The 27261-nt window shown below is 38.6% G+C and overlaps 1 long non-coding RNA gene across 1 annotated transcript in view; it reads left to right on the top strand.

Annotated features, from left to right (window-relative positions):
• Nucleotides 1-10666: 10666 nt before the first annotated feature.
• Nucleotides 10667-27261, top strand: part of LOC140682506 (uncharacterized) — a 28283-nt gene continuing 11688 nt past the window's right edge. Inside the window, exons 1-3 of the long non-coding RNA XR_012054341.1 lie at nt 10667-10732; nt 10806-10948; nt 11965-12026. This is a non-coding gene — a long non-coding RNA (uncharacterized lncRNA). The remainder of the gene's footprint in view (nt 10733-10805; nt 10949-11964; nt 12027-27261) is intronic.

Genomic DNA, 27261 nt, shown 5'->3' with positions numbered 1-27261 from the left:
TTGTTATATATACAGTGCATCATTTGCAGGTGCTACAAAAGTGAAAAATAACCATTATAATTACTAGTATTCAAAGATTCATATTTTTCCCCATGTAATTGATTTAGGATTATCAGTTTTCTTGTAGTTATACAAAAGGCCTGTCAAGGTGTTTCCACACGTGTTTGGCTCAAAAACAAGTCAAAATGTCATTGTATTTTACACGGCAGAGTTAAAGTGACTCTCAAAAATAGGCCAGGTTTTACCTGGATCATTATCTCAGTTAAATTATCTTACATATGTTTTAATTTTTTTTGTACATACTTTCTTCATCTTTTTTTCCCCTCTCTCTTTCTTTTTTGTTAAAATACATCTGTGTTTGTTGACTGCCCCAGATTATATCTAAGTGAGGAGTGGGAGTACTTGCACCTGGTACAGTATATGTAGCTTAACAATACATATCATTACATTATTTACAGCTCATTTTATGTTATTCAATAGTAAACTGCAGATTAACCCTTTGAGAGCCTGGCTGGTGCTACTCAGCGAGGCAGAGGAGCTTGGCATTTTCCAGGGCTGTGGGAGTACATCTATAACTGCATTCATAAAGATGGCAGTGTGCTCATTATAACGGAGATCACCACCAGAGCCAGCTAATTTCTCTCCCAGGAAATCTTGTCTGTAATCACATTCCTTACCACACCGTGCTTGTACTTCTGCTGATAACACAGGTTATAAAAGGGACTCACTCAGTGCTGGAGTCAATTAATGAACAGGCTTTTTAACCTCCTTTACTGGAGTACATTCGGCACCAAAGGGACCCGATGTTGTGCTGCTGGCAGGAAAAGGGCCCAAGGAATGCCATTTCAGGACGTTTCAGGCCTGTGTCCAGTTCCCAGAAATGGGCATCACGACTGACCTCATTCAGCACTGACTCAGCAGCCTTAGCACCCACAGGAGAAGAGACAGCACTCAGATAAAGCCTCAAGAAATACTTTTCCCACTTTCCAGTGTGGAAAAGTTATCTCTGACAAAGGGACTGATGGATTCAGGCATCATCTTCACTTCCCCTGCAGCTGGAAAAGGCCATGAGTCACAATTTCTTGTGTTTGCATTTGTGGAGTGGTTTGGTTTTTTGTCCAGAGGAAAGAGGGGGAAAGGCAGGGAAGTTGCACAAAAGCAAGCAATATAGAAGAGGAAATGAAAATGGCAGGATCTGGGGTGACATATGTCAGGACAAGGAAACTTGAATACACAGTGCCACACAAAACCTTTCCCTCTATTTTAGCAGTGTTCAGCGTGGTCACACCAGGCAGATAAATGGACAAACTGGCCTTTCCTTTCTCCAGCAATTTGTTTGGCAAAGAGCACACATATCTGTCAAAATGTTGTGCATGCCATGCGGTGCTGAGATAATTCTTCTGTGGTAAGCACCGAAGTAGGAAGGGGCTCCTGCATCATAACGCTCCTATTCCTAACCTTTAAATACTCATCAATATCTCTGTTGCTGAATTAATCAGTCTCAAGATTATCAGCAATTTAGTTGCATTTTGTTGGTAATTAGCTTGATAAATTAGCATCTGCAATATAAAACTTGACATCTTATTGTTCCCTCAGTTTTATGGTACTTCTGGAAAAAAAAAAAAACCAAACAAACCAACCAAACAGCAGTTTATTTTAAAAAATGATCATTTCTATTACAATAAAGACAGATACCAAAACCAAAGTTTGACAAGCTTAGTAGCTGACAGAAACAAGCTCCACTGATATCCACTGGGCAAAATATCAAAGATGAATAGCTCATAATGCAAACTTCAAAAGTGTGGTTTAAAAAATAAAATTTGAATCCGTTCACTGTGGGAAGCTGCTTCTTGTGAGTAAAATAAAATAAATGCTCAATGAATTAATTTTCCACATTTTCTGTAGAAAGACTGACAAATAAACTTTGAAACATGAGGGAATTGAGAATTAATAGAAAATAAATTTATTTATTCCAGCAAGTTGCCTCAAAGCTATCTGAATTTTCTCAAATCAGGTGAAAAAACCAAACGTTCTCTTCTCACCCCACATTTCTTTTCTGGGCCATCTTGGGGACACCCCATTGTGCCAGACACTACTGTCCTTTTCTGTTTTGGGGGAAATCAAGCAGCAACCAAAGGCAAGCCCATACTCCCATCTCCTCCTTTTCATGATGAAAGGAAAGAGTGGGTAGGTATCTTTCTCAGAGAAAAAAAATAAAAAAAGGAATGCTTAAAATATAGCAATTTAGCACTACAGATGTGGTATTATAAACTGAAAATTCCTCAGCATTTTGCCTTAGCCATTATTCCTGATGTAGAAAACTGTGCTAATAGAAACATTCCTATTAATCTGAATTTGGGATATTTCATACAATGTATATTACCTTTCTGCTGCCTGCAACCTTCTGCCAGGTTTTTTTTTCCCCCTTTTTTAGGAGGTGCTTTGAGAGGAATATACCATGAGAACAATACACAGCTGCTGCTGTATAGAGATATCTAATTGTCAATATTGTGGAATTTCTACAGCTTATTACTTGCATTCAGTCTAATTCTGGGCAAATTGCCAGTCACTTCAGGGACATTCAAGTGAGCCATATTACACGTGGTACGGCATCACAGCTTTAAGATACCCGGCTGTTTTGCCTCTGGCCAGGGAATGTTTGTACCAATGCTACTGAGTGAAGGGGGGTAACTACAAATAAAATAAAATTTGTATTTTTTCAAGTGGGCTGCATTTCAAGCCCAGATGTTAGTAATGAAAGATTCAATTTAAGGATTTAAATTACAAATAAATAAAGTATGAAACAGATGTGATTTTTAAGGAAGTTCAAATTATCCAGGAAGAAAAATATCTCTGTGCATGACAAAGTAATAGGGATTGTCTTGAGAGTCTGTTGAAAACAATCTGCTGTGCTAGATACACCCTAAGGACAGGATTGGTTTGGAATGGGAAGGACTGGTGGAGCTTGTCATTAAACAAAAATTGTGTTTAATAAAACTTTATAACCGTGATTAATCCTATGAGGCCCTAAAGGAGTTTGCAGTTTCTGATAAACACATTTTCCTTGTTTGCAATGGTAATGATATTTTGAAGTGAATGGAATCTGAACAAAAAACTCTAAGGGTAAAAAAGGACTTGTCAGGTACCACCTATGAAGAAATTACCATGGCACAAAAGAAAGAGGGGCCACCCACAAGGGAAACCTTAGATTATATGTTTGAAAGAAGGGGGGAAATTATGGGTTTATACAGGTCTCTCTTTACAGTAGTTTGATCACCACAGAACTGCGTATAAAATCCACAGAAATTATTTGAGGCTATCTCGTATGTTAGAATCCCACATGTACGATGCAGGTGCTCACTGGTAAAAAAATTAAGTACTGTAGCTGCTGCAGTAATTTTGAGCCATGTGTATGCAGAGAGCAGGGAACATTACTCAGTATGGTTGCTTTGCTGACCAGCAGAAAGTCTCAGGGCTGCATGTTTAAAAAGTTACATTTTGCAGGGAGAGCATGCAAGCAGTAGCTATTGATGGTGATGATGATTAAGGATCTAATTCATCAAGATGTTGAAGAATATACCTGGTTTAAGCAGTGAGAGACATGTACCTCCTTATGTGCTGCATGGACATATGGCCTGAGGAGGAGTCCTTGCATTCCTTGTCACCACAAAAATAATTTTTAAGGATTTCACAAGAGTAAGAAATTTGTGTGCACAAACCAAAGGTAGAAGGATAGAATAGCACATTATAGAAACAAATATAGAAATATTTGTTATTCCCCCAAAAGGGTGTGGTATAGAATCCTTACACAATGGGGTGAAAGTAGGCCAGGTCAGAATACCTACAGTAATGATGTGCTAAGCATTACACGTCTTTTACCTGATTTTATTTTGAGAGACCATCTGTAGTAAGAAGATTTCTTCTTATTGTATGGGTTACTATTGAATTCTGTATGTGTTACTTACCAGTCCTAGAATGAGTGATTGAACCCACCCTGCAAAAAAAAAAAACAACAACCAAACCAAAAATCCACTAAAACCAAACAGCTTCCTCTGGTATGAATATTCTAGCACTTCCCTGAATTGTCAGAAGCCATTTCTATTTGTCATTTGTGACAAAGAAGTGCTCTCTTCAGCTGGGAAGTGTTTGGGTTTCTTTTTAATAGGAAAGAGCAAATGTTTTCAAGCTATGCTAAAACTTTTTTATTATTATTAGCTTTTTTATTTTTCTCAGTTTTATTCTATAGAGGTTATATTTTCTTGAGACCTTTTGAGTCCAGCTTCCTTGCCTGGCTTATATCTGAGTTTAATATCAAAAGCACAGCTTTGCTACCTCCTTGCTCTTTGTGACAAATTTTTCATTTCCTACATCATTCACAACTCCTAGCTGTAATTTCATATGGCCTGTATAGCACTGTATATATCTGGACCATAAACAGAGACAAAATCAGGTTGAGCTTTTATGAAACTGCGTCCTATTAAAGTACAAATTTATTTGCACCACCATATCACAAGCAACTTTCACAGGAAAAGAAAAGAGTGTCAATCCAGTGTTGGCACATGGATGGCTCCAATGACCCAAAAGGCCTTTACAATCTCCAGCTCCTATGATCCATAAAGATATAATGCTTCAAAGCAAAGCAAGGAATACTTTTTTCCATCAATCGTCAAATATTTCAGGTACTTCTATTATTAAGCATAACACAAAAATGTGAAAAGCAAAACTGGGTTGTAGGGTGAGGAGGAAACAGAGCACTTAATTGCATACACTGTTACTTTCTAGATTAACAAACAAATGTCTTTTTGAGGAGATGCTGGGGCATATTATGTAGCTTTGTTGGTGTCTCCTCTTCATGGAGAAAAGGCTTTTGTTTGTCAAGCACAGAAGTCCACAAACACAGGGAAAAAAGAGAAAGAAAACTAAACCAAAACCAGCCAGCACAACAGATTTGTATTCTCTTCTGGCACAGAGTCCTCATTAACTTGCAGTGGAAATGAAGGAACCTCAGCACCTTTCAAAAACACAGACTCTCAGGGTTCATCTCCACAAACCATGTGCACCTTTAGCTAGCTTGCACAAGGAAGACTAACATAGAAAAAAATCTGGTAGTATCTCCCTATCAAAACCTGCTAATGCTTCCTTCATAGTAACACACTAATAGAAAGCATTAGGTCCTGAAGCGGTCAGAGCTTTAAGGTGTCATTCATGTCCTTCTGAGACTGACTGGAACCAGGGCCCGCAGAAGACCCTGGGGTATGCTCAAAGATAAGTTTATTTTTGTACATCATGCATTTATTGGTCATCTGATTATTTTTTTACTTCATTTTTCAAGTTATATTATCTTTAATTCTAATTTTCTTGTAGTGGCTAGTGCTGAATTGTATTTTTCCCCCTTCAGATTCTAAGGTAATCATTTGAGGACTTATCTTCCAGTTAAATGAATTCCATACTGACAGCATTACTATACAATAGGAAAACAAGTAGAATAACAATATATCATTTTTTTGTATGGCTGTGTACAGAACAGTGGCTCTGTTTCTTGTATTATTATTACAGCAGCAATTAAAAGTGCCAGGCAGGGACCAGTTCCCACTGCATTATGTGCTATTTAAACATAAAGTTCATTCTCTCTAATAAGTTTACAATGTCTCTTACCCAGTTCCAGACTTCTCTGCCCTCACAAACACATTGGCTTCTTGCTATATCATCTTCAAAGGGTGACCTGAGGATGCCCTTGATACCAGGCTTGTCTGCCATGAAGACACAGACAGTAAATACTGTCTGTTCCTGGGCTCCAGGGCAGGCAGGATCATCCCCCGCCCCACAGAGCCTGGCAGCAGGAACACAGGGCCCACAGAATGTCTGAGAGGCCACCATGACTTGGGCCACAACATCACCTGTAGCCATGGCTCTGGAGATACCCTTCCACCCCAAAACTTTAGCAGAGTGTTGTCTGCCTCTAGTTACAACTCCAGCATGGGGAAAAGATGATGCTCTTTCCCGTACTTTATAATCCATACCCGAGGACCTCATCACACAGCTTAACATATCCTTTTCTATGGTCTTTTAAGCACAAGTGCACATCTGCAGAAATATTTCTAAAGCTATATGTAAAGTTTAATGTATAGTGCATAAATAACAGATGCACAAGTGCATCTTGAGATGAACAAATTCTGTGAACATATTCATAATTAGAGATTATAACACATTGCAGACTTCAGGAAAGATATTTTCTATGAGGAATTACAGGCATCAATGCATCGCAGAGTGAGGGGCTGGATTTAGATCATGAATCTCTTTTTCCAATTTATAAAGCTGCCAAAGTTGACACAAGAGTAGGTAAATTAATTGATGGGCCTCGTGCTATAAAGGTGTAGGTTTAAAATGTAAGCCTCAATATGCCACACATCCTGCCGAGCCTGAGGAATGCGAGGCTCCCAAGGGGTTAGCTTACCACAGAGATGAGAGAAGTCCTGTGAGTCAGATCATTTTGTCTGTTGGGGTTTATTCCCTGCTCTGGGCTTATTCCCCTGTGGTGCAGTGCCTGTCTAATGCAGAGAGCTGGTGTGCAGCCACCAGTGCAGCTCCAGGGGCTCACCATGCTTTGGGAGCCTGGCTAATGCCTCTGTACCCACCACAGACACTTGTGGAGGTGCCAGTCTTCTCAGAGCTGGTTTTGGATTGCTTAAACTAACCTTCATTGCACCCCCTGGACCTGCCCTTCTCCTTGGTTTGCATGGACAGCTTAAAGTACAAATACAGGTGCTGCCAGTCAGGACAGAGTGGGAGAGCCTACATGCTTTTTGCCAATACCACACCTGATCTACAGGATAAAAAGACCACTTTGGCTTCCAAGGACCTCAATCTGACAGCTTTCATGAGCACTAAATCCACTTTTGAAAAATGGAATCCCTCGATGGAATGAAAGCCTCGTAATACAGTTGTCTGTTATTTATTCTATATTTAATAATCCTTCTCTATGACACACATTGGAGATATAGGAGATGCTCTCATAAACTTTTTAAAATAAACCCATTTCTCTCCCAGGAGGTTCCACCTGACACAAGCCATTACTGAAGATTGACAGGAAAGTGTGCTGGTAGCCAAAACATTCTCTAAGACAAGAAGATACTTAAAAGATTTATTTGTGGTAAAGCATTTGAGAAGCTGTTTGGCCTGTACAGAAAGGAGCAGGGGTACTCTACCTCAAAACTGAGGCAACAATTTGGGGAAAAAAATTGAAATTCAGAACTTGTCAATTTATTGCCCATACTCGTTATTGAAACAGTGTTTACTTTTCCACAACTATTAGCTAGTTATGACTGGTTTCAAACCACCAAGTAGGAAAAGATGAGGGCCATGAAGTCCCCTTGGGAGCTCTACTCTCCCAGGAAGGGGAAGGGAGTTATTTTGATTGCCCCAGTGTGTAGCAGGAGGCTGACAGCTGATCATGTTGAATCATTTCAAAGTTCAATGCAAAGTCAATAGAAGTACAGAGGCAAGAAGCCAGGAAATCCTCCCAGGAGTCTAGATTGCAGGAAATAAAGCCTAAATCAATGCACCACCAAGGATGCCTATCAGCAGACCATTAAAAAACACCAAGCTCTCTTCTACAGCTGAAGAAACATACTGGTGTTACCACTCCTAAACAGAGGAATATTTTTTCTTCCAGAGCTGCTGGTTTGGCTTGGGGAGGGATTTGGTTCTAGGTCTGTATCTGATTAGATCATAAAGCATGAAGAAAAAGATCCCCCAAGCATTCTTCCAGAATGGGCAAGAACCAGCTGAAGGCTCAGAAAAATCTTTCCACTGTATATGCAAAGATGGAAGCGTGGATACAATGATATTTTTACTTCTGATTTGCAAGTGGCTAAACACAAAACAGCAATAGATAAAAAGTAAGACTTAAAATACTGGTAATTTTTTAATGCCTGTAAGCAAACTTTTCCTCTAATATTAGAAAAACAAGCTTTAGTAAGAGGATAAATCTGTTGTTTTTCAGACCAAACATTTTTTTTCAACCTATTTTTAAAGTAGGGGAAAGAGTTGGGATATGGAAAGGTGCATGAGCCAGGCTGTGCAGTAAATGCTGCTTATGGATTTAATTGTACTGAGAGCTGCTGCCTCTCTTTATGTCTGCTAGATTTAAACCACCTTACTCCACTAACAGATCCAAGGCAGCAAAGCACATCAACATGTGCTGAGCTCTACCTAATTCAGATTACTCACACGCCTAACAAAAATCATGTGCTCATGTGTTTTTCTGTGCTTCTCACCACAGAACCAGAAGCAATTTAGAAATGTTTTCACTCTCGAATGAAATTAAGAATTTGGGAGTAGTCAGCAGAGGCTTTTTCTAAAAAAACCTTCATTTCTTTGTGTCTCTGCAACTTGACATTCTGCTGTTTCTGCCATTTACATCTTGTTAATGCTGGGCAGGTGTTTTCCAGTGCAGGATTTTCCATTTACAGGATGTCAGAGGGACACACATAGGACAGTGGGATTCTTGGAAGCTGCAAGGGACTGGCAGCCTCTGAAACTGCATGAGAAACAGCACGATGTCAAAATTTACTCTTCAAACTATTTTAAGGTTCAGATGTTGCATCACATACTTGGCTAAATTAAATTTCCCGGCAACTGTTTCCTTAAGCAAACATTTGCTTTCAAACCAATCCCAGATTTTTTATTTTTTATTTCCCCCTCAAAATAATATCTGATTCAGCAGATTTTAAATACTCAATATATCTTTAAATGCCAATGCACAACAAGTATAGCAGGTGTTTAATTGTGGTTTAAATATCCACATTTTTCACATTTTACAATCACAATTAAAATTAAGCAATAACACCAAAGGAGTTCCGGTATGCAGCAATAATACTTACCCATATAGTGAAATTGATAAGGATCCAGATATAATGATGCCCATTGTAGTAACCCTGTGGTGACTGATTGCTATTCTGCTGTTAGCAAACAACTAAGAAATACTTTATTTTTTTCAGAATTATCAATTTGTTTCTAGGGTATGAGAACAATGAAAACCTTGAGGGAGAAAGCAATAGTTAGTGAGGTATTAAAACAGTTCTATAACTAATAAAAACACTAAATCAAGTTAGATATGCAGCAGTGTGTCATTTCTATTTTAATAAAAAAGTACATTATTCTCTCCTCAAAATTACAAAATTTTATTTTTTTTAGTCATTGCCAGCATAATCGGAAAGTTTAAAAAAGTCATAAATCTACAGTTTCTGGAACTGTCATTTATGTGATTTCTATTCTTTAAAAAGACTGAGTATAACACATGTATTCATAAAACAATCTTTTTGAAAACTTATTTGCATCATTGCTCAGATTTTTTTTTTAAGGAGAGAGCAAGGGGAATTTCAGATAAAAAAATGTTCGCATTTCCTTATGTCTCCATACATGAGTGATCTGTGAAACACATTCTTAGGAGCTGTGTCTCCTACACATATTGTACTAAATAGTAAAATAAATCTAATGGATTCATACTGCACCACAAATCCTATGGTATGGGAAACCAACAGACAAACTGAGCTTTTCTAATGCAGAGACATAGGTAATAAAATTCACCATTCAAAGAATAACTGATGGTATCATCACAAATTAACATGAAAAAGATCATATTCCTCATCTTCCAAAAATGCAGAGCAAGAGAGAAGCGACTGTCACATGGCTGGAAATGGTATTTTTATAATTTGGGTGATCTGAAATTTATTGCTTATTAATATTTAATTACTCAATCCCATAGTTCTTGCACAAGTAATTTTCCCATAGAGGTCCATAACATGTACAGATATGTAGACGCAAAATTCAACATACATTTAGGAACAATGATAAATAACCCTTGGCATTGGTACCATTCTGATGAGAAGGGCCAGAGGGAAGTGGTAGCTGCTGTGAAAGATGATCACTTACTTGAGAAAAGGAAAATTTGAGACTTCTTGACAAAGGTATTCCTTCCAGACATGCCGAAACAAGCACATGACAGCACTTCAAGCTTCATTTTCTGCTCTATCAGGTGTACCACCAATAATATTAATTCTTTTGTGCACCTGGAAGACCTGTAGCTTTATGGAAAATTAAAACTGGATGGAGCCATATTGCCCACTCTTTGCTTTCTTCCTGAAATTAGAGAGAAAACCTGAGATTTGCCAGGACAAGGTGAATGGAATGTTGACCAATACACTGCTGCATTATTTTCCCACCTCAACTCTCCTGGACACACAGGGATAGTGCTAATCAAGAGTACATAAAAGGATAAGAGTATCTGGACCTGTTCAGCCAAAATATGGATGGTCAGCCAAATTCACCTTCTTTCTTCCAGCCCTTTCTGATGAAAACATTTCACTTTAAAAACATATCAAGGCAATCTAGGGGGAAGAAACAGAATTTGTTTCATTTTATTAAAAAAAAAAGAAAAGAAAAAAAAAAAAACACAAAAAAAAGGAAAAAAACAAAAAAAAAAAAAACCACCCAAAAAAACACCAAAACCAGCAATCTAGGAGGCATAAGTATATTTTTGTTGACTTAGTGTAAGTCCAGCCTGCCCTCCACGGCTCACAGCTCTTTGGATTTGGACTTTGAAAACATTCCTGAAATGCTAACATTTCATCCAAGTCAAGAAAATGTTTACATTTCCAAAGTTCTTGTTGAATGGCAACATGGTTTCTTGCCCAGGTCTAGCTGATTAGCCTGCTCCTAAAATAAAGCATTGGTGAGAAGCTAATGCGGTTTAATTCCCATTGAAAGAAAACCAACCATTTCTAAATCTGTTCTTTTTCCTACAGATGTACCATCTGGAGAAGGTCATGAAGGAGGAGAGAGAAAGAATGGAAAGGAACGGGATGCAGAAAGGTTGCCATGTAGAAGACTCCAACTTTTGATGAGAATACATGCTAAGGATGTGGTGAGCTACACAAGAAATGAGCAGGTGGGAAAGAATTGTCTGATGTTGGTTGGCTGATTTATAAATAGGTTGTGATTAAGAGGCAGTTCCCATCATAAAAAGTTTAGTCTAAACAATTCAAGCACACAAAGGAACAAAGGAAGAAAAACGCGATTTGTGGATGGGAAACCAAGGTACTTTGCTACCACTGTACTCTGCATCCTTCTTATCTGACCCACTGAGCCTTTTCTTACAAATGCATTTTTGATGTGCTTAACAAAATGCATTCACTTCATGCAGTTGGCAGACTTAGTTGTTGCATCAAAAATAGTTAATGGCAAGTATCAGCATTTTTATATTTCTTTCCTTATGCAAGTATTTAATAACAGGGAAATAGCAAACAACAGCTGTGTAAAGGGAAAGAGCAGTATAAATGAATGCTCATCCTGCATCACAGGGAATGATAGAAGCCTAAGACTCAGACTGGGAAATTCCCCCAGATTGCAGCCAGGTGCTTATGTGAACAGTTTGCCACTCAAAACTGGTCAGGAGAAATCTGAGGGGTGTTATTGTTCACTGGTACCTTGTTCATATATGCGATCATGAGTCTGCCTGTAAGTAGCAAAGAAAAAAGTCCTCCAAAACTGGGAGATCTAAAAAAACCAGGGACACTAAATAGATCCCATTGGAACAAAAATAATCAGAAGGTCTGCATGCAGGACAGGATGTTGAGAATGACTCCAGCTGTACTGGAACAAAACTGCCCCTGATATCCCTGAAGACGAAGGCTTTTGCCCAGCTGGGAAAGTCTGACTTGCATTGCCTTTGCCTTTGGTGGCAATACTGAGCCTCATTTTAGGAGAGTTGTGGATAAAGAGGGCTTTTTTTTTTCTCTCTCTAGGCTTCCTTGATCTGATCATGACGCAAAAAACCTAATTACAGCAATTAATACAGAATTAGAATAGTTTCATGCTAACTCTGTGAGTAGCTTTCTAGCAGCAGATTGCTTAGAGATACAGGGTTTGAAGCAAACTCTAAAGCTCTTATTTTCCTGATTACAGCTGTTGAAAAACTAACATGTTGGTCCTCAGAATGAAGAGAGAAAGATGACTATGAAGCCCGTGTGAGTATATTATTCTGCAAAGTGCAGCAATACATTAATATAGACAGAGGCTTACAAAAGAACTAAGGAATGTGCTCAGAAGCCAAATCCCGTTGAATTCTCAGGCTCTTTACTACTTTTTTGTGCCAGAAAATTATGCCTACCTGGTTATTTCCCTTTAACGTCACTGGAGAGATAGATGAATCTAAATGGGAAAACAAAACGGGGAGATGTAAAGGAAAGGAGTCAGCTGCAAATGTTCTTCAGTAACTTAAAACAATGTTAGGCAAAATCTAACTAGTGCAGAGAACGTAACACATGATAACAGCACGACCTCAAATGACTCACTCTCCATTTAAACTTTAACATCTAGGTCTCTACAGGAATTAGCATACACATTCTGGACACTCATTACCCATGCTTGGTTTTGTATAGCACACAAAAAAAAGGCAAGAGAAAGAAAGTGTAAACCCTTGCCAGCGTATTGTTTACTGGCAATAGCAAGCAAACCGAATACTGAGCAGTCATGCTTCATCCAACAAGCATAACTGCTAGCCAAATGCAGGCTTACAATTGTTTGGATGAAAAAGAGACCATTCACCTCTGTATTAAGGATTTGATGAACTGTGCTGCAGCAAGCTAGGAATCAATCTTTTGGAAAGAACTGATATGAGCATTTACTACAGGATGTGGCAGAGGATGAACTTCTCACATACACAATTTCCAAGAGGAAATAACTATAAGCATCAGATTCTATGGCTCCTATTGACAGGGATCGAAAAAATAACCCAAAACAGCTTCATCAGTGGGAGCCATATGTGACCCCTAAAAGACATCAACTTCACTTTTCTTCTCTTTTCTCAATGCTTTAAGACACTGAAGATAAAGGAACTAGGCTTACTTTTCTGACAGCTTAACCCCTTCCTCTGCCTCCTCAGTGCAGGCAAGCCTTCTCTGCTGCTCCAGGGGAAGTGCAGGGAATAAAATGGGCTTGCACCCTCTTCCTCCAGTTAGTGCAGTTTTGAAACACCACACCAAAATAGTACCTTCCCATGGTAGTATGCACTGTTTCAGCTCAAATGTCCACCCAGTGCTGCAGTAACAGAAAACAGCACATCTAAAAGGGGGAGTCAGTGCAGTACAAAACTGGATCAAGCTGGAAAGAGAAAGCTTGAATAAAGCCTCCACTTCTATAACCAGTCCATGAAATAGAGAAATAAGGAGATGAAGCTCCTTACGAGAGGTGATTTGGAGCCCCTCCAAATGAGAGGAGCCACTCTCCTTTTCTGTTGAGAGAAAAATAGGGTGAAGGAAAACAGTAGCAGCAATACTTTTTCCTCTGCTGTGGCAATGTAACTTTTAGGAAGGGAAAGAGAATCTGGACCGTGACCTGGACTGAACTGTTATGGTACACGGGCAAGTTTTTATTTGGTGTGAAATTGCATTATATATTCAAAGCACTCTGCAGGTATAACTTGTAAAAAAATCCTCAAGATAATGTCAGAATCCCTGTAACTTAGAATAATACAACCTGTCAAGGAAAGAGATGTGTCCACAGGAAAAAAAATTCTGAGTGTGCAATCAGAAGATGTATGAGACTCAGAAACCCTCTTAAACAAATAACCATAAATGGAACAAACCTGTTAAAATAATCTTTTTTCCATGCTCAAATGTTACAGGTTTAATAAATTTTTACTGTATTAGTACAGAAATGCACTTTCACTTTCCATAGTTAATCTTGAAGGAACACACATTAACATACTGTATTTTTCTGCTGTATTAATGGACATTACAACTAAGACAGTATTATACTCATTATGAACCTAATAATTAGCACATGATCACAAAGCATTACTGTGTTAACACTTTCCTGCAGAAATGTGAAATGAATAACACCTCTATTTAGATGATTATTAAAAAGAATTTTCCTTATTAGAAAGCAAAATCCCATATAGTCTTTTCTAAGAAAGCTTCACAATGCTTAGAACATACCTGACATCCATTATCCACAGTGTTAGTCGCCTCTGTATGTGAATTTGTTGCAGAATCAGGGACTGGCTATTAAAATGAGAGTACCAACATATTTCCCATTAAAAAACAAAGAAACAAAGCAAAACAAACCCAAACCAACAAAAAAAAAAAAAAAAAAAAAAAAAAAAAAAAGAAACACCCACCAAACCACAACACTCAATCTGTGACAAAACTCCCAAAGTTCATAAAATGGCCCCAGAACTGGTTTTGGTTCCATAGACTCAGTTTGAATACAAATTGAGTAGATGTGTGTTTACTGGAATTCAAGAAACAGACTACCCTGTTTTCTGATAATTAAAATGTCTAAACATTGTATACTGGAGCTTGTTCTGTACTTGACCTGACAAGCATTGAGAGACCCAACCTGAGTCTACAGCTCCAGTCACTTCACAAAACTCACAGAGTAATATCTTCACTTGCACTGACCTGCCAACCAGTCTGCTACATCTTCACTGGTCAGATTAAATGCTTTGCAGTCCTCACGCTCCACTTAAATGTCCCACTTCACACATTCCTAGTCCTCATGGCACTTGTTAACCACCCTTATCTTAAATAGCTGTTGTCATCTTCTTCCTACTTCTGGTATCTCCTTGTCATCTCTATCTTTTCTTTTTGCTCCTCCTGCTCTTTTTTGATGAACATACATAACCATATCCACAGGCTCTAAATAACATCAATGGTTGTTGGTGACCTGGTGTTGACAGCATAACTCACAGTTTTGCTCTTTTTTCCACCTGGCAGCAGTAATCAGAGGAAATATTCCTTCCTCACCCCAAATGTTTATCTTTACTGGCTCTGTTTATCACCTTGGAACAAGTGAATGCACATGGCTCCTGCTGCACCTTCCTGACTTTCCTGCTTACAAACTAGTGTTAGTGTTAATATTTTGCCCTACTTTTTATCAATGTTACATCTTTCTCCTTTATACTCTTCAGATCTGATCAATAAGTTTGAGAGTCAGTGAGTCTCAACCACTTTCCAGCAAGCTCTAAAGAGACAAGCAATGTAGGAAGAGAAAAACAGAAATGGCAATAGATGCAAAATTACTTTCTTTCAAAGAGTTCTCACATGTAATTGGATGAGTTAGGCATGCCTTCCAAGACCAAATCCTTTAAAGTGCTGTTCAGGAAAATGTCAGGACTGCAGAAATGGATAAGCATTTGCATAGCATCTCTGGGAATTATGAGACTAGAGCAAAAATTAACATCAGGGCAGCACAGGAAATACCATAATATCTTCTCTCAGGCCCACATAGGGCAGATGTCTCATGCAGATGACATTGTACAGATACTGACACATCAAAGAATGATTTCAAAAGTTGTCTAAAGATACCTGCTAATTTACCAATAGGCATACTAAGGCATGGTTTAAAAGGAATTTCTAGGCAGTGACACAGCTGGTATTTTTGTCAGTGACAACAGCTCTAGGTAGGTCAGGTTGAATTGGAAGCCATGGTGAATTAGGTCCCCATGCTTTGGAAACTCTCATCTTTTATTTGTGGTGTAAAATGTACCATACAATAGAGGACTGTCATCAATGCACAGAAGCCTGTTTCTCTGACATTGTTATTACAAGCATCTGATGATATCCCAAGTAACCCTGAAGAGTATTCCCATATCTGTCACACTAGAAGAAGCTTGCCCACCTTAGCTGTTCACAGACTAAAGCTCTTTTCTATTTCCAGTTTACTTTTTTCCTAAGTGTTTCTTATTGTTACTATGAGGCATAGGCACCATGGTAAATGATGATACTGGGTAAAGTGAGCTAACAGAAATTTTTTTTCCTGAAGAAAATACAAAAATCTTTGTAGTAATATGCAAGCTACTGAACACTATCCTAGTCAAACAACTTCTCAATTTGTGACTAGGCATGACACTGTCCAAATACAGTGAGATGGTGTAGGAGCCAATAAAGAGCTTCCAATTCTGAGCGCTGAAATCCCAGGTGGGAATGGCGAAACAGCTCTCAGCTTTCAGGTTACATACAAACGGTTAGCAGAGTGTGCCACTGCTAATCTACAGCAGGTCATGGCTGGAGCTGGCCCAGAAAAGTTTAAAAGCTTCCACAAATATGTTGCTTGTGTTTGCCTGGTAGAAGAGAGAAAGAAAGGAGATGAGAGTAGGAGAGAGAGGAAATTGCTCTTACTTGTCTTCTCTTTTGAATCTGCTTACAAAAGACAGCAGGATTACCTGCCCCAACTCCCTTCTGACACTCATTGGTGTGGGGGCAAAGATATAATTGAAATAGCTACATTTTCGAACTCCCTATAATTTTTTAAAATTTTCTGCTTTATTCTATGTTTCACTTTCCTTAAAACAAGTCACTTCAGTCTTTTTTTCAAGACATGGAGAATTGGAAGTCCTGAAAACCTTTTTCTCTGCTTCTTAACGTCTAGATGTTCCTGTCCTGCCTCCTCTCCAACACACTACTATCCACTATTCCCAGGCTATAGAAGAAATAAATCTGAAATAAAACCCACCTCCAAAACATGGATCTTTCCCTTCCACTGAAAAATAATGTTTCTGAAGTATCTTTCCCATAAAGCACGGTTCCTTTAAATACAACAGGTGTGTATTGATGGGATATGAGTTCAGCTGGTGCAGTCGCAATGTCTTTGCTGAGGGGCTGAAGGCAGCAATGCCAACATGTGCCAAGGCTGGATGGCTGATCCAGCCGTAGTCCCACTCAAAAAAGCACCATCCATACATATCTTAGTACGTATATCAGAATTATGTAGTTCCACAACATTGTCCATAAAAAGACAAGAATGTACAGATAATTTAACTGCAGAAAAAACTCAGAAATCATAATCAAGTAAACTATGTGGAAGGTAAAAAAGGAAATAACTAACAGCTACAAGAGATTTATTAAGAATAAATAATGTCAGACCAGACTAATTCCTTCTGTGAAAGGAAAACAGTGGACATGGATAGGCAAAAGTAGTCAAAGCTCTGTATATTGATTTTAATAAGTATTTGACAAACTTTAATTGGGTTTCCTGATAGGAAAATTGAGGAAAGACACATTGCTGTAAAATTACTGTAAAGTGGTTACAAAACTGTTAAAAAAAAACCTCACTGAGGAGAATCATAACCTGATTCATTCCCATAGTGCAAAAATGGGATCTCACAGGGAGCTTTTTGGAACCCAATATAACTTCTTACTCCTAGTAATATTTTGGAACATGAATGTTTTGGGGGTTTTTGTCACCTTCTGGTCACAACAACCTTACAGCTCTACTAAGCACATTAAGAAACAGCATAGAATTCAAAACCTCCTTTAGAAGCTGGAGAAATTTTGTGAAAGAAACCAAGACAAACACACCCAAGACAATTGTCTGCATTCAGAAGAGGGAGAAGAGACAGCTAAGAGAAGCTTTTCAGAAAAGGGTTCAGAGGTTGCAACATATCACATGGTAAATGCAAGCCAGAAATTCTGTGCTATTGTGAAAAAAGTCAAGAAATAAACTGGCATGTGTAAATGGAAACAGGTATCTACATGTCAACACATGCCTTGATGCAGCCCTTCTGCTCTACTAATGCCTGCTAAGACTGCAGGTAAAAGTCAGCTCTGATACCAATGAGATCTCAGTTTTGCAAAGCATACTTCAAGAAAGATGTGAGATATACAAGACGTCCAACAACAATAAAGTGAAAACTTATTCCTTTAAGAGAGACTGCAAGAACTGGGATAATTTATTTGTGTATGAAAATAAACAGATGCAGGAAATAATAAGAATCTTCAGGTATAAAAAAACCTACTGTAAACAGAAATAAAATAAGATATACTGATGCAAAATAACAGGATTAAAATGCAACAAGAGAGATTCAAGTCAGATATTAAGAAAAACCCTAAAATGCTAAAAATGTCAAAAGACTGAAGTAAAAGGCTATGAAGACTGGTGATGCCTCCACAATTGCAAGACTTTAGGAAGACCTCTTGGCAGACTTCTTCTTTAGAGTCTTGTTTACCCCAATTTCTATTTTTGCATTTCAAAGTAATATATCACTACACTCAAGGTGGCTCTTGCCCTTGACAGTATTTGGGACGCAGTACTGCACAGGCATAGATGTGACTCAGATGGCAGTCACATTGTGAAAGTCCAGGAAGGTGTGGACCCCTGGGATGGCATGCCATAGGCCTGGACAGCTTGGTTCTGCTTCAACCCTGTGGCCTGAAAACCAGTCTGAATCTGTCTGTTCAGGAAAGATAAGGCCTGAGAAGGTGCAACTGTTCCACACAGAAAGAGATGCTGAGAATTGCTCTGGGTCTTCAGCTCCCCAGTCAATGTGATTTGTGTTAATACATAAGTTGAATACATGTGAAATTCTACCCAAAACATCAAGCACTAAGATTTTAAACATTTTCTAGCCACACACTCATACATGTGAATTATCACAGATGTATCCACTCCATACTCAAAATACACTGTGCTACTAAATATGGGTACTTCAACAGTAAAAAGACCTGCATTTGGTGTATACTTCCACTCCTAGGTGTGCCGATTTTCTGAACTACTTCTCCCTAGACTATCTGGAATATATGTGTAGGGAATTCAGCTCAGTTCTGTGGGTCATGTGCTATGCATGCTGTCCTTCTTCATTTGAAGAGTAAGATAATGGGATTATGTTCAGGTCTGATTCTGCAATTTTTGACATAATAGAGTATCTTTTTCCCTAAAAGTGCATCAACGGTGGACGAGATAGCAGTAAGAACACTTTTTGCTTTTTGTGGTAGCAAATCCTCGGTGAGCTAACAGTATAGCCATTTAACTGCCTCTACAATTTTATAAGCAAAAGAAAATATTAAAAAATCCAGAGTACAAGCTTTATATTGAATATCCACCTCATTGAGTACCTAATTCATTCCTAATGACATAAGCATTGGTGAGCAGTAAGTGCAATTCAGAAGGTCAGAATTCTAAAATTAATCACTGAATTTTAAAACCCAAGTGCTACTTTATCACCAAGTTTTTTTCTTTGTTGTCAAAAAGAAAGATGGAAACATGACCTGTTTTCAACATAGTGATAGAAGTCATTTGTACAAGCTAAACATTCATAGTTCAGTTCTCGCTATGAATTAACTCTAAATGAAAGTATTTTTATGTTCCTGCCCTAAAAATGCATAAACAGAAATAAAACTGAGCCATAGAAAGATTAATTACTGCATTGTCTTCCTCATGAAAAACAAGGTCTGGATAGTCTACTGCTATTATGTGTGCTAAATAATCAATATTTTATAGTCTGACCATATTTAACTTCCTAAGTACATCTAAATACCCTTTTTGAGACATTCTAGTGCAATACTGTGAACATAATTCATGGTCATATTCAGGTGGATTAGTGATTCCCTGAAGTACACCATGCATAGGAAATCATATTTCATCTGCATCTATTTCTCTTATTCATTACCTAATTTTTCAAACCCCAAAGTTCTCTGCAGCTTCATCTGAATTTAAAAAAAAAAAAAAAAAAACAACCAACATTTTCTAGTGGTCTTTTTCACAGGAAGGGCGCAAATCTTCACATTTACCAGATTAGAGACCATTGAGAAACCCAGAATTAAAGTTTTCTAAAAGTTTGCAATCCTTGGGTCCAATGCCTTAATAATCAGTAGAAAACCCAGATGTGCTAAAATGGTTGGTGAAAGATTTAGAAAACTAATTTCTAAACTGCCACTGACTTGGACCACAAATGGTGCAAGGTCCTGCACTACAAGACCTTGAATACACAGCTCCTTTCTCTCCCTTTTTGGCACTGTGTAGGGACTTTGTCCAAAGCAACTCCAGCTGCATTGCAGGTCTCCTTTGAATTCAATGAGGGAGAAATGTAGAAGATTTCTACATTTCAGTAGCTTTTGCAAGTTGATCAAAGATCTTTTTTTTTTTTTTTTAATATATTGGTTTAATCACAGTTTGAAAATATCTCTCCACAGGTATTTAAACCAAAACAGGATTGCCAATGAGTGTCTTTAAATGTCCGTCCACCACAGATACACTTTTTGTACTAGTGAATGACAGGGAGAAAAGATAGAAATTAAAGGCAACAGCAAACTTCTACTGGTAGATCCAATTACTTTCCTACCCATTTATCTCCTTTGAACTTAACAGCTACAAAGAGCCCCTCAATGCAGTCTTAAGATCCTAGATCAGAAAAGGTTTCATGCACAAGATGTAAACAGGTGACCAAGTTTCATTAAAGTCATCAGGATGTAACAACCCACTCAAGTCAATAAACTGCCAAGTGTTTTTCTCAGTCATGACGGCTTGATGAATCAGCTTTCAGCACCAGCAGCCTGAGTCCAGGTTGATCTCTTTGAAACTTGGTAAAAGTTCTACCACCCTGAAAGAAATAAAAAGCATCATCTTATGTCATCTTGTGCTTCTGATGAAGTTAAGCTGAGCATACATTAGCCTTCTTTTTTTTTTTTCCCTGTAAATATATTGCTTATTTTTGCACTATGTTCACTTGAAGAATAACACTGTCTTTTAAAGTAGCATCATTTTGCAAATGTCACTGTAATTTTCCCCAAAGTATCATCCATTAGTTATAAAAGGTGCAAATGAAAAGGATTTTAAAATTGGCATGGGGGTAGAGGAATATGGAGTAATGCGCTAATAGCCTAGGCGGTGGCTGGATTTTTGGCAAGCTTTCAAACGAGAAAGGGAGAGAGAGAGAGAGACAGGTGATCAACTGAACTTCTTGTACATTTTATACATGAAGTTAAAAGGGACAAAACTATCAGAAGTTAGGAAAGCATTTCTAAAGCAGGAATTACAAAGAAGGAACCACTATTGTGGATTGAACATGCATATATATATATTTATATATTTATATATTTATATATTTATATATTTATATATTTATATATTTATATATTTATATATATTTATATTCGCACCTACATATAATGAAATGAGAAAGGAGAATGATACAAATTCACAGTTAGGATGCTCTGTGTCTCATCACCTCTAATGGTGTTTTACAGTATTTGCACCAGTTATTGGCCTAAGTTGCAGATGACTTCCAGTTTGTAAGCAGTAACATGACTGAAATGTATGTGCAAACAAGAGTTTGATAAAGAAACACAGAACAGTTTTCAGTAATATTAGGTTTGCAACTGAATTTTTTCATTGATTGTATTTTGGATTTTTTTTCATGACCTCCCACATTTTCTTGGGAAAACTGGACAGCATTATTTTATCCTCTTTTATCTATCAGTTCTCGGGTGAAAATAATTTTGACCATCATTAGCTGCAGTTACATGCATCGCCATTGCCACCTGTTCAGAATATTAAGGAAAAAATTGTTTAGATGTTATTTCTGAAAATGCAGTCTTTAAATTCCTATTGTCAATATACTGATTTAAATTTTTTCTGTAAGTCTTATTTTTTGACACCTGAATCACTCTCATTCACTTGTTCTTCCCTTGCTTTCCCTCTTGCAGTGTGTCCAGTACCTTTGTACAAATAACAAAAGCAGAAATAAATATATTTCCTCTGTTTTCTCTTCTTCTTCTGTCCCTTGACCACAAAATTGTGAAAAATTCTAAAGCAATGAAAAAAAAAATGTTGTCAAAGAATAAGCAACCTTAGGTAAGAGATCATCTGCTTCAGCTTACTGCTGCATCAACTCAAACTACGGACTTCTATCTATGACTTGAACTCCTTTTTAGTTCAATACCTTAATAATCAGGTTATTAGCTATTCTGCATATAGTCTCTTAAAACGGTATGATTTTGCCTTCCTCTGGTATCCAAGCTCAGCACTTTAATAATCAGGTTATTAGTTATTCAGGTTATTATCTCTTAAAACTCGGAATTATTTTGGCCTCATCTAGTGGCCAAGCCATTGGGAATTAGGCCTCAAGAAGTTTTACAGAACTGAAAAACCACATTCAATCCACTTTATTCTGGGATTCAATACTCAGAAAATGTATTGGCACATACCCAGTACTTAATCACACCCTGTATTCTTCTAAACATCAGTGTGGGTTTACCCCAAGTTAAATTCTGCAGTGTAATATAACTCCACTGCTACAGAGGAGGAAGAAAATACACATGCTTTAGGATTGACCTGAGACACTGTGTTTTCTCTTAATTATCCTGGGAATCAGAACAGATGACAATAAAAAGGCTTCAGGACTTTTTTTTTTTCTGGTAATCTATGCAGATCTTATAAACTTCTATGTATTTTAAGTACTCTAACATGAAGTACAACAATTCACAGCTAAGCAAGTTTATAGCCTATAAAGTATAACACGTGAGTATAAAAAAAATTATTCTTTGAATTCACCTTCTACTCTGCAGTAGTTGTCTGATGATCATGTTTTATTTAACTATGTGGTTTTTTGCATCTTTTATGAAAAAAAAATCCAAATTTGAAAGCACAATTAATTTGAATTAGCTTTACTGACTAGCCGTGAGTTCACATAGTCCCAATTTTCAAGTATGTCAAATTAGCACCAAAGGAGCGATTCGTTCTATATTGAAATATCTTCTTGCACCTCCTTAATGTGTAGAAAATATCTGTATACATGTTTTTACAATAGGTGTTACAATCTTCTGATAACTGCTCTGCTGTACAAAAAGATTTCGTGGCTGCTGTTTTATTTAGACAGTTGGATTTTTGTTTGTAGTTTTGAGGAGTCTTATGGAAGGATTGAGTGGGTGGGGATTGCTTTGTCTCTTGTCTCGCTTCATCAATCAAATGTTTCAACTTTCTGAAGCAATCTGTGGATGCTGAAGCTCCTGTAACTGGTTTAACAATAACATACCTGCATTTGAGTGAAAGACAATGTAAGGAGACAATGTACTTTTAACCACCCTAACAAACACCAAAGATGTAGAGAAAAGCAGGTTTCAGTCTGGTTATGATTTTGTAGTATCTCTTCCTTTTCATAGATTTAATCATGACAATAACAATGAAAATTTTATCTTGCCTATCACTAATATATTTGGCACTAATCTCCCTTGGAAATTCATGTCTCTTTTCATCAACCCTAGATGAAACTTAGATATCTCACTTTTAGATCAGTAAGGATAATTAAGATGAATACTGTAACCTAGAGGCAGGAAAAAAGTGGGTGTCAAGAAATGACAATAAAAAGTATCTCCATAGTTAAAGGTAGCCTGGTAGAACCAAAACCCTCTTTACAGAGTGTATGGGTAGAAGACTGGCAGCTTATTTTGAGACATATTATTACTATCCTAAGAGGCTTCATGATGTAGCCAGGGCTCACAGAACAGTAACACTAAAGGTGTTTGTCATTTTCCACACTGCTTCAGATAGAATTATTCTTAAAAAAAACCCATTACATTCTAAAATATTTCTCTGCTAAAAGCATCATCAAGTCTCTTTCATAACTTGTAAATGGAACAAAAAACAGTTAGAAACCATGTTCTAGGTGCTGTAATGGGTGCTTACTGCTGCATTCACTATATCCATCAGTGGCACTTCACAGACATCCAGCAAGCCTATTTGCTTCATAAATCATTGAAATGCGTGAAGACCTTTTGCTTAACCCAGAAATATTCTTTAAGTGTTTAACATCAATAATAATGAAAACTGGCATCACAACAACTTAAGCAATGTAAAATATGGCATCGTAGGGTTCAGCTTGACTTTCATTGAAGGATTTCTAAAAATAAGAGTACATCATCAACAGTGACAGCTTGCTTAGTGACTCAACACAGTGGGAAACCTATTGCTCTAGAGGACTGTGTTCTGCCTCATTATTTAATACAGACATCACAACCATGCTGTTCTGTTTTCAGTTCCTAAATGCATGATGCAAAGGAACCCACACCTCAGTACGTCTGTCCTACAGAGTGAGAATTCAGAGTTGTTAGATCTGCACTACTGATAGCATACTATCAGCATATTAGTGCCAAGTTACGTAATATATTGTGAGAGCTAGAAACATTTGATAGTCTTTCTGAAACCTCAGCTGCTGGAATCAAGATATTGTATGAAAACATCTGCTTCCATTTTCTAAGCATACACACTTCTAGCACTCAGTGTGTGAAGAAAAGCTCTAGCCCATGAACGAACTATACTCTGAAGCATGAACATAGAGACACACACAAATAATTGAAAATATCATTAAAAACACTTTTAGTCACATTTTTGAAAGTTCAGCATTCACATTAATGCAACGCTTTATACTTTAAATACATGAAGCCTATGACAAGGAAGAAAAATGAAGTGGAAGAGAACGAAAGACAGTGGGGAAATAGGAAGAAGAAGACATGGAAGGCGGACAGATACCAGACAATGATCTGAGTCAAGTATTAGGGATAAGAAGTGGCAGAAAAGACCTTGTGGAGAAAGACCCAGGACTGCCAGTATATGTGGAGAGATACTCATGCATAGAGATACTCTCATTGCATAGAGAGTTGGGCAGAAATATGATGGATAAAATTGACCAGTAAAGCAAAGAGAATTCAGAACAGGAGACAGTCAGTAAAGGGGCAGGAAACTTGGATTGTAAAAGCAGATGACTGTGAGAACTGAGAGACAGCAAGACAGGAAAGGCACAAGCAAGACACTGGCATGGCTGACTAGGGAACTTCTGGTCAAACTATAGGAAGAGAAACAAAAGCACAGGCAATGCAAACAAGGACAGGTAACCTGCAAAGAGTATAGAGATGAAGTTTGATTGTGTAGGGATAGAGTGAGGGAGGCCAAAGCCAAGGTGAAGCTGAAACTCAGTTTGGCAAGGGACACCAAGGGTGTCTATAGAAGGGCTTCTATATGTATATTAACCAGAAAAGGAAGGCCTAAAAATGTGTGCCCATATTAATAAAGTGTGCTGGAAAATGGGCAACAATAGCTGAGGAGAAGGCTCAACAACAGTTTTCACAGAATTACAGAACAGAGTGGGTGAGGTTGAAAGGAACCACAGTGGGTCACCTGGCCCAACCTTCCTGCTCAACCAGAGTCATCCTAGAACACCTCGCACAAGACTGTGTCCAGGCAGTTCTTGAATATCTCCAGTGAGGGAGACTCCACACTCTCTCTGGGCAATCTGTTCCAGTGCACAGTCACCTGCACAGTAAAGAAGCTTTTCCTCATATTCACGTAAAACTTCCTGTGCATCAGCTTCTGCCCATTGCCTCTTGTACTATTACGTGGCACCACTGAGCAGAGCCTGGCTTCAATCTCTTGACTATCTTTAGACACTTATACATGATGAGATTCCCTCTCAGACATCTTTCCTTGGGATTTAACAGGCCCAACTCTCTCAGCCTTCTCTTGTAGGAGACATGCTCCAGTCCCTCAATCATCTTAGCTGCCTTCCACTGGACCTGCTTCAGGAGCTCTATATCTCTCTCTTATACTGGACTCAGCACTCCAAATGTGGCCTCTCCCGGGCTGAGTAGAGGGGCAGGATCACTTCCCCTGCTTTACTGGCAGTGGTCTTCCTAGTGCATCCCAGAACACCATCACTCTCCTGGCCACAAGGGCATTGCTGGCTCATGGACAACTTGCTATTGTCCAGCACCCCCAGGTCCTCCTCTGCAGAGCTGCTTTCCAGCAGGTTGGCCCACAGCCTGTGCTGTTGCATGGGGTTATTCCTTCCCAAGTGCAGGAACTTGCATTTGTCTTTCTTGAGTCTTAGAAGGTTCTTCCCTTCCCATCTCTCCAGTCTACTCAGGTCCTTCTGAAGGGTTGCACAGCTCTGGAGTATCAGCCACTTCTCCCAGCTCTGTGTCATCAGTGGTCTTGCTGGGAGGCATCTGCCCCTTCATCCAAGTCACTGATGAACAAGTTAAACAATACCGAGGCCAGTAGTGAACCTTGGGGAACACCAGTAGTGGCAGGCCTCCAGCTGAACTCTGTGCCACTGATTACAACCCTCTGGTTCAGCCAGTTCCAAATCCACCCCACTGTTGACTCATCCAGTCCACACTTCCTGAGTTTGTTCATGAGGATATTGTGAGAGACAGTGTCGAAAGCCTTGCTGAAGTCAAGGTAGACAATACTCACTGCTCTCCCTTCATCCACCCGGGTATTTATTTCACTACTGAAGGAAGTCAAATTGGTCAAGCATAATTTACCTTCACTGAATCCATACTGACTACTCCTGATCACTTCTTGTCATCCATGTGGATAGAGATGACTTCCAGCATGTGGTGCTTCATCACTTTCCCAGGGATTGAGTGAGGCTGCCTGCCCAGTAACTCCCTGGGTCCTCCTTCTTGCCCTTTTTGAAGTCCAGGGTGACCTTTGCTTTCTTCCAGCCTTCAGGCACCTCTGATGGTCATGACCTTTCAGAAATGATTGTGAGTTGAGCAGCCTAGCTGTGGTGTTGTCTAGCTCTCTCAGCACTCCTGGATGCATCCTGCCAGGGCCCGTGGGCTTGTTGATGTCACGTTTAGCTAGGTGTTCTCTAATCCAATCCTCCTTAACCAATGGAAAGCCTTCCATCCAACATTCCTTTACCCTGGTCTCTTGGGTCAGAGATTACTGAGGTCTGGTCCTGCCAGTGAAGACTGATGTAAAGAACATGTTCAGTAACCGCCCTCTCCATGTCCTTTGTTACCGGGGTCCCCCTTCCATTCAGTAACAGGCCTGAATCTTCAATGGCAATCTCTCTTCAGTAGCAATGGATGGGGACTGGAGGAGCAAAATGCTTCCCAGGTCCATGATCACCTGAGGAACCTGAATGTATATAAGTCTATAGGAGATGCATCACAGAGGCCTGAAAGAATTGGCTGACGTAATTGCCAAGCCACTCTACATGAGATTTGAAAAGTCACAGTAGTCAGGTAAAGTTCCAGGTGACTGGAAAAAGGGAAGTATTGTACCCATCTGTCAAAAGGGTAGAATGGAAGACCCTGGGAATCAGCCTCACTTCTGTGCCCAAGAAGGTCATGGAACAGAAGCTCAGCTAAGGCAGATGGAGACATGGAAGTGATTTGAGACAGCCAGAATGGCTTTTCCAAGGGCAAGTTCTGCCTGATCAACCTCATGGCCTTCTACAATGACTTGATAGCAGTGACATGTAGAACAAAGGCCAAAATACAATATCTTTTAAAACATGGATATATTAATGAAAAAATTCTTAACCATAGAATTAATCTTAGAATCACAGAAATTGTTTTCTGAAAGAAAGACTGAAATATATGTCTCAAATACCCAAAAAGTCCAGATACTTAGAGCACTGTTCCATGTATCTGAGAGCAGGACAGAATCCAAAACTGTAAGATAAAACCAAAGCTA

Source organism: Taeniopygia guttata, chromosome 2 (assembly GCF_048771995.1).
Source record: "Taeniopygia guttata chromosome 2, bTaeGut7.mat, whole genome shotgun sequence".
NCBI classification, from domain to species: domain Eukaryota; kingdom Metazoa; phylum Chordata; class Aves; order Passeriformes; family Estrildidae; genus Taeniopygia; species Taeniopygia guttata.
The sequence above is the reverse complement of the archived record's forward strand: the minus strand, read 5'-3'. Positions and strand labels throughout refer to the sequence as shown.